General features: G+C 37.7%; 1 protein-coding gene across 1 annotated transcript in view; it reads left to right on the top strand.

The window, feature by feature from the left end:
* Positions 1-2,883: 2,883 nt before the first annotated feature.
* Positions 2,884-8,505, top strand: part of SLC5A9 (solute carrier family 5 member 9) — a 65,871-nt gene continuing 60,249 nt past the window's right edge. Inside the window, exon 1 of the mRNA XM_077333813.1 lies at positions 2,884-2,900. The gene's annotated coding sequence lies outside the window, so the exon portion shown is untranslated. The remainder of the gene's footprint in view (positions 2,901-8,505) is intronic.

Here is an 8,505-nt window from a genome sequence, read left to right as displayed (position 1 = left end):
GACTGATGTAAGCTGCTTTGGGTCCCTATTGGGGAGAAAGATGTGGTATAGATGAATGAATTAAATAAATAATGTATATTCTTATATAAACTAATCTAAACTCAATGAGCAGACAATGCTCATTGTAACTAATCTGACCAGGACAATTGTTATACTGTATGAGAAATTTAAGGAAAGTTTTCTGATTCCTTATAAATATGGGATATACCTCTATATGGGATATACCTTTATTTGGAGCTGTACTAGCTTGTAGGAAAATTCTTGGGACAAAGTGTTATTTTTCACCAGTAGTCAGGTAAGGCTACTGGGTGAAAATGAGTGGAAAAAATATGTATTTTTGCCCATTTCAGCCTTTGTAAGATAAAACAGAGGCAAACACTTTCTTTGAATTAGGCTGAGAAGATTTAGGAAAGACAGAAGAGGAAACCAAATATTTTTCTACCACCTCCCACAGGCACCTTTCCAGATTTACATACAGGATAAAGGCAGAAGCTCAAATGGAGACATTCCTGCCCCCCACTAGTGATAAACAGACTCATATAAGACAAAAATGCAAATACTTTTCTTGCATTATCTGCAGAATAGATTATATAATTAGCAGAAGGTTGGGATAATCCAACACACCATAATACATAGGCAACATGGGGTAGTGATTACAGTGCCACTCTAGGATCTTGGAGACCCAGGTTTGAATTCCTTACTTTGCCATGTAAGTTTTCTGGCTGACCTTGACCTTATTCTCTTTCAGCTTAACCTACCTCACAAAGTTGCTGTTGTGAGAATAAAATTAAGGAAATTATAATGATGTGGTAAGCCTCTGTAGGTCCCTGTTGGGAAGATCTATGTATAAGTACATTAAACATTTAAGACTGGAAGGGATAGAAATTATGTCTTCACTCTACCTTATCCCAACCAATAAGAACGCACATATCATGTCAGATGGTATGTGCAGTATCAGATCTGTCCATGAACAAAGAATCATTAGTTCCGGAAATGAAAAAAATATTATCAGAGTAGTCTTCATCCATACCCATTTGTTTACTTACTGACTTACTTACTGCTGATCTTGGACCAGCTGGATTGAGGTGGTTTACAACAATTTAAACAATAAAACATAGTAAAATGCAACCCAATTCACCTCAGATTAATCCATGCTGCCCAATCTCACTCCCTGACCCCATCCCAATTTACAGCTGCTTTACCTTTTAGAGGAAAATTACAGGCATATCATCACTCCTGTTCACATGTGAGATGGGCAGCACTTTAAAAACCAGGTTCCAAGTGCAGAAATGACAGGAGACCAATTCAATGTGAAAGGAATGATATGAGAGCTGTATGCTGAGGAAAGAGATTCTGGCAGAAATCTGCATAGAGAGAAGATATGTCTGTGTCTTAGCTGTAAAACATCTACTCTGAGGAGATTTTAGTTGGAGAACACAGTTCTACACAGTCAGGGAAATTGAGAATTATATTTGGCAGAGTGATTTGAGTAGTGGTTTGAGTCTTCTAAGTCAGGCCAAAGGAAAGGGGAGAAATCTTTGTAGAATACAATAAGGATTCCTACCAAGTAAAAAAGGGGAATTAGTTGTGAGGATTTCCCTTGTCTGATTTGGAAAAATGTTGTTGTGGACATCTCAGGAGTCAGTGGGAAACTGGGGTCCTAAGAGAGCTTCTTGTGGCGCATAGTGGTAAGCGGCAGAAATGCTGTCTGAAGCTGTCTGCCCATGAGGTTAGGAGTTCGATCCCAGCAGCCGGCTCAAGGTTGACTCAGCCTTCCATCCTTCCGAGGTCTGTAAAATGAGTACCCAGTTTGCTGGGGGATAAAATGGTAATGACTGGGGAAGGCACTGGCAAGGCCACCCTGTATTGAGTCTGCCATGAAAATGCTGGAGGGTGTCACCCCAAGGGTCAGGCATGACTTGGTGCTTGCACAGGGGATGCCTTTACCTTTACCTTTAAAGAAGAGAGATTGGGACTACCAACAGAGAATAAAGTCAGAGAGTTCAAAAGAACTCAAAGAAAAATATTGAAGTGGTTAGGTAAACACAGAAACAAAAGCTTCTCAATGTGAAAAACTCAGAAACTAAGAAAAAGCTTCTATTACAGTCAAAATCCTGTCTACAAGCTGTACAACAACTGGTTTTTATATCAAAGTTTTATCTCCTCATTCCATCAAACCTTTCCCTATATGTTGAATAAAATATTTGGTCTTGTTGGAAATTAATATCATCTCAAGTGCCTTTCTAAAAGGTTTTAGTAAAGAGGGCTCTTACACCTTCCCTTAATGTTCCTGTGCTGAATTGAACACCAAATCTTTTGACTGGGTAGGACAGTAAGTTTTATTATTTTTCAACACGGAAACTGCATTACTTGGGCAGCTCAGTCTGTGAGGGTATAAACTTTATTTTTGGAAGGAAAACTTCACCTCTGTGTGGGGTGGTATATTGAGGGCTCGTCATAACATGTAAAGAGCAGAGGATCAGGATAGAGTATTTTAAAACAAAGATGAATCCTGCAGGCAATGCTGCAACTTTCCACACCTTACTTTGATGGCTGAATCATTTCTCCTGGTCAGGTTCCAATACTAGCTGATATAGAAGAAAATATATTGATGTCAGCTGATATAGGAGAAAATTGCTGACATCAATTGAGGTCAGTGAGAAAAACCTGCAGCAACATTTGGATCCCCTTGCTCTGTTTTGCAGGCCATCATTTGAAGATCCAGTCCCTACTTGCTCCTGCATTGCACTGGTAAGAAGAACAAGACATATTTTCTCTAGGTTGCAGGCAACACTTGATTCATGTATTCGCCTATATTCACAGATATGTAAAGTGAATCACAAGACTGCCAGAACCCAGTCCTTCAGTTGTTCCCCAAGTACCTTGCCTGAATTTCTTTGGTGAGTTTCTTTAAAGTATATACCTGCACTGTTCAGGAGCCTTCTTTACTTGGGCTTTAGTAAATTACAGTTGTTCACTGAGCCTAAAGAGGAGGCATCCATTGAATTAAAAGGCCAGTGTTGTTCTTACTGAATGTGTTTAGAGTTTATAAATAAATTAACTGTTCTGAAATCTTTAAAAAAGAAGTACTCATAACCTAGAGGAAGCTGGAAACTGATTAGCTTTGGGGGATTTCATTAAAAATTATTCTGATTGGTCTGTTATTGAGCCCTCAGTATATTACCTTAATCAAGCTCTATGCACAACATTCTGTGTCAATGACAGACACAGCCTGATCTTAAATCCTGCCAAGGTGTCCTCATGAAGTGTTTTTCATATACTCACAAACTTCAAAGAGCCATTAAACAGGACTTTATTTTTAATGCAATCATGCATCTTTGGGAAGGGCTATCATATTAACAATATATTTCCACATAGATTTTTAACATAGGTGTGTATATATATATATATAATTACATATATATATATATAATATATATATAATTCTAAACACTTTTTTTGACACTTGAAATTCTTTTTGCTTTGACCTGTTTTTTAATGCAAATATACAGTCTATACGGTCAGAATGCCTTTCACTCTACAAATCCCCCCTCCCATTTATATTAAGAAGAATGAAATATTCACATAAATATGTAATGTAAGTTTCAGGGTTTTGTTTGGATAAGATGTTATCATGTGATATTATTTGCCAGCATGCCATGAAAGCCCTCAGCTGCCCAATTCTACTCATGAAAAGGACAAGACTCTGCCCCGCCCCCCATCTAGTTGAGTAAAGCAAGAAGTTTAAAAAGAATTCCTAGCCCAATGTTTCTCAAACATGAAGGGGGGAGATTTTCTGAGTCCATAAGGGCAGGTGGAGAACATTTCTTCTGCCATCTCTTTAAGGTAAAAAAAATCACTTCCTAGGAATAGGGGAGAAAAAATACTAGAATGGAAAGGTTTAAACTCTAAAAACATTTTTCTTTTTCATGTTAATGCTTTAGTGAACAAAGCTTTGGGGAGGGAGTCATTTTGGCAGCTTCTGGAAGCCTAATGGCAGCTGAGGCACATCGGCTTCCATATTTAATCTCTTGGGATCAATCCATTTTGAAGAAAAAGTGCAATCAGCACTGGAGAGGCTTTAAAATATTGCCATGATTGCAACCAATGTACAGGATCAAATGAAAGAATCATAAAGTGAAAACCACACACATTTGCAAAGAGGTGCAAGAAATTAGTATTACTGTGCAACTGTGCTATGCATCTGCAAAAACACAGTTTTCAAAAAATTCAGTGGCACAGGACTAAAGAAGCTCTCCAAAGCTTCTGCAAGAGAATTCCTTTCCCATACAAATTGCATCCCTGTGCAAAGCGTGACTGACTAACAGACATACATTGCCAGTTATCAAAGCTTCCAGTCCTAGTATCAGTAGGTTCAACTGTGCATTATGTACATTGAACATGTTCCCCTATATTAGGAGATCATGTGACTCTTTCCCATTTATTACAGTGGCCAATAACACTGCAAAGCAATAGCACAGCAATATGGAAAACAGAGGTTCACAGCTGCTTGTCTGTTTCAAAAAAGTCTTGTCGATTTCAGCATCAATTTTTCTTCCTTTGTATTCCTTTCTATTTCTTTTCATTCCCTTGCTACTGCACAACTGGAGTGGGCAATTGTCTAAAAAAAATTAAGCTTTGCATGACACCCCAACACACATCAAAAGTGACATTCCTAACCCCGATTTAGAAAAGTGCTTTTTTAGTAGTTGCAGAATAAATATATCAAAAAGAAAGGAATGGTAAACCTACAACTTGGCAGCATATGCTTTGAAAGGGAGCCATCCAGTATATGGCATATGCTCTTCAGGAAGAAGAGGGTGCTTGAAGGTCCAGGAAAAATATTTAACCCCAAAAGTGGTTCTTCAGTTCCTAAAATTTTAGAATCAGTGTTCTAGCTAATCAATATTAGTTGGGTTAAACAAACAAGATAGCCTGACTTGCAAAATTCATAAGATATAAATACAAAATTAAAAGGAAAAGTTAGCCAAGGGAGTAGATTCCAGTAATGTCAGATTTTCATCTTTGGCACAAACTCAGAATGCAGTCTGTCAAATCACACAATACAATCATTATAACCTTTTGTTTATATACCTATAGGGTTCTTTCTGATCAAAACCATACAAATGCTTATATTTGTCTTAGGTGACATTCATAGCAAAGCTATCCCCAAGTGATTCATTCTCATGCAATCTACACCTTAACAAGGAACAGCTTTACCACTTCCTTGTTGGGAATTTACATATTCCCAGTACAGCATTTACATATCAGGACAGCATGTGGGTTAATAGGACACGACAATAGGCAACCCTCACATGTATTGTGGATCCAAGGAACAATTGGATATCATTAGCTGAATACTTTGGAACAGAGACTGCTCTTCACCTCCATCGAATGAATGAGTTCTGCTAGAATGTCAAAAGGTTATGTTTTCCTGTGCAGAGACTCCCAATACAGTATATTAAACACCTTTTCCATGGCCAAGGAGCATATCTAAGCACTGTGGGAGATATCCCATGCAATCCTAATAATGCTTTACTGGGCATAACCTCATTAAATAGACATGAGTAGGGTTATGACCACTGGACTAAAATTTGGTCATTTAAGTACTGTAAATGCATTCCCCTATCTTCAGGGGACAGGTGATTGGATGGGCCATTATTGGTGACACGAGATTGAGGCTGCTCTCAGAGCTATAGTATATATATATATAAAGTATATATAAAGTATATATAAAGTATATATAAAGTATATATAAAGTATATATAAAGTATATATAAAGTATATATATATATATATATATATATATATATATATATATATATATATATATATATATATATATATATATATATATATATATATATATAAAGTATATATAAAGTATATATAAAGTATATATAAAGTATATATAAAGTATATATATATATATATATATATATATAGTATATACTATATATAGTATATACATATAAAAAACTCCACTTAGGACTCCATTGTGAGTTCTGTAGCTGGAACAGAACACAAAGCCTTTCCATTGTTAGTAACTGAGATGAAAGCATAATACATTAATTCTGGCAGAATATTATTTTTCTGGGTTACTGCTACAGTTTAAGCCAAGAAAAATGTCAGCTTCATAGAGTTCACGCTTCAGAGAGGCCCAGACTCTCACCATTTTTACTGTATTAATTGCTAATCTTATTTCAGATACTCAGTTTCATGTTGGTGCTTGTCTACAACTGAGATTTTTACCTTGCCCCCAAAAAGGTTTGAATCACTTCTGCAGTTGGAACATACTATGCTGGGGGGCAAAGAGCTAGATAAAATTGTTTAAATTGCTTGTTAATCGCTTTTGGTGTGACATACACCCAACATCGATTGTCTTCATGACGATATAATTACAAGTACATATATGTTTGAGCCTGAAGGCTAGCAATTTGCCAAGTTTTCCTCCCAGCTCTTCATAGTTTTGTTTTAAGCAAGTCAGGGCTAATTCAGTTTGAGAGGATTATAATTTGTTAGATTGTATCTGAGCTTCATCAGGCAGTCATAATTCTCAGCAAATTATAGCAAATGTTAGGTTCTTTTCACTATGATTAGTGATGTTGCCAAAGCTTAGAACTTGGAAAACAAATGTACGCACAGCTCCCCCTTCAGCCCCATCTGAATAAAGCTCAGCATCCCCCCCCACACACACACACTGTTACATATGGCAGGACCCTGCATACTGTCCCTCAAATAGGGGGTGTCCAAGCCAGACTGTTAAAAGTCTGCCAAGACTCTGCTGGGCTAGACTCCGTATTTTTCTCAGCCACAGATTCACCATGACAGTTGCAGCCTGAAACATGTATTGCTCTCCTCTTCCCCTCCCCCACAACACTATTGTATTGCTGATTAAGTGACCAATAGAACTGTGTCTGCCTAGGGGCTCTTAGGCAATCTTTTGTTGTCTCACACCTATGACTTACCCTGAGCCAATCTGCCAGGGGAGATTGCTCCCCCATCTCCAGAACTAGATCCATTGAGACAGGATGGTTCTCTTTGTTTAAGCTCATCAAGACCCATCTCTTACCACAGAAAAGCCATTTCCCAACTTCTCACCTATAGAAAATTCCATCTTGTGCTTACCTGGTTCCCAGCACATATATCCTCTCCCCAAAACATATTTAAACACTGGCTTTCCCAAGCCAAAGTGTGTCTTCTGATTCGGATCAATTCAGAACACCCTATGTGGTAGCCATGTTGCCCGTTCTCTGCCTTTCTGCTCTACAGGACTGGTAAATATACTGATTGTAATCCTCTTTCTCCCTTTATTTTCCTATCTGTTTGAATGCTAGTGTGCTAGATATATTTTTGCCTATTTCTTTTTGTTATTTTCCTTACAATAAAGATTATTATTTTACTATAACTATCTGTTGTCTGCCTTGAGTTCTAAATGGTGTAATCACCTTGTAAACACTGGCAAACAATCCTTAATGCTATGTTACCAAATTTCTCACAAAGCAATTCTCCACCGCTCAGTATACATGTCTTTTGGGACACGTGTGTGAGTTTCTAGCAACAACAACCCCCTCAAACATTTAATTCCAAATCATTATAGACTTAGTTTTGCAATACCAGAATCTGCCGGTCCTCCCTTTCTCAAGCTTATCCTTGCTCCTGCATTGGCATAAAGATCTGGCAATAGAACTCTCCTTACTGATTAATTTATATTCTGTCCTTCCATTAACAAATGGATAAAGCAGTGAACAATAAAACTATACAGAAAACCCTAGTCAATAATGGGGTGGGGGAAGGACAGATATATTGTCTTCACTGGGCAGAGGACATTGTACTAGCAACAAATGGGGATTCTTAATATCTGAGCTCTGTGCCATGTAGTCAGTGTTCTTACTTCATCATAGCCAAGATAAACAAGGCAAGAAGGTATCATAAGTCAAGATTTGGTTGGTGCATCTCCCTCTACTTATAGGTTCATACCTTTACTGATTCAGAAGCCACTGCTGAATACTGGGTTCCCATCATATGTACTCTTTAACTGTTGAGGAGGAAATATATCCTATAAAGAAGTTGGATTTCCACTGGAGGAGCAAGTCCATAGTAGGGGGGAAGGCGTTATGCTGGATTCTGGTCAATGGTTGGAGTGCAGCTTAGTCCTCTTGTGTGGATTAAAAACTGGTTAATTAATAGGAAACAGAGAATGAGTATAAATGGACAGTTTCCTCAGTAGAAAGTGGAAAGCACAATATTTCTTTTATGTTACACTTTGGGTTCTGTGTCTACAAAGTGGACATCATTCACATCACTTATTCATTTCTAAAGTCATAGGAATGGCACAATCATCTATAATAAATAGATTCACAATTGATCTTACAGACATTGAGCTAGGCAGTGTGTGAGAAACTGCAGCCAGGTAAAGGTAGGGCTTTGGGGTGGAGTCTGGCTGATTGGCAGTGGCACCATAAGTAGTTTTTCTGGATGTGTGCCTTTGAATAGACCTGGGAT

The sequence above is a fragment of the Paroedura picta genome, chromosome 4 (genome assembly GCF_049243985.1).
Source record: "Paroedura picta isolate Pp20150507F chromosome 4, Ppicta_v3.0, whole genome shotgun sequence".
Lineage (NCBI taxonomy): Eukaryota > Metazoa > Chordata > Lepidosauria > Squamata > Gekkonidae > Paroedura > Paroedura picta.
The sequence above is the reverse complement of the archived record's forward strand: the minus strand, read 5'-3'. Positions and strand labels throughout refer to the sequence as shown.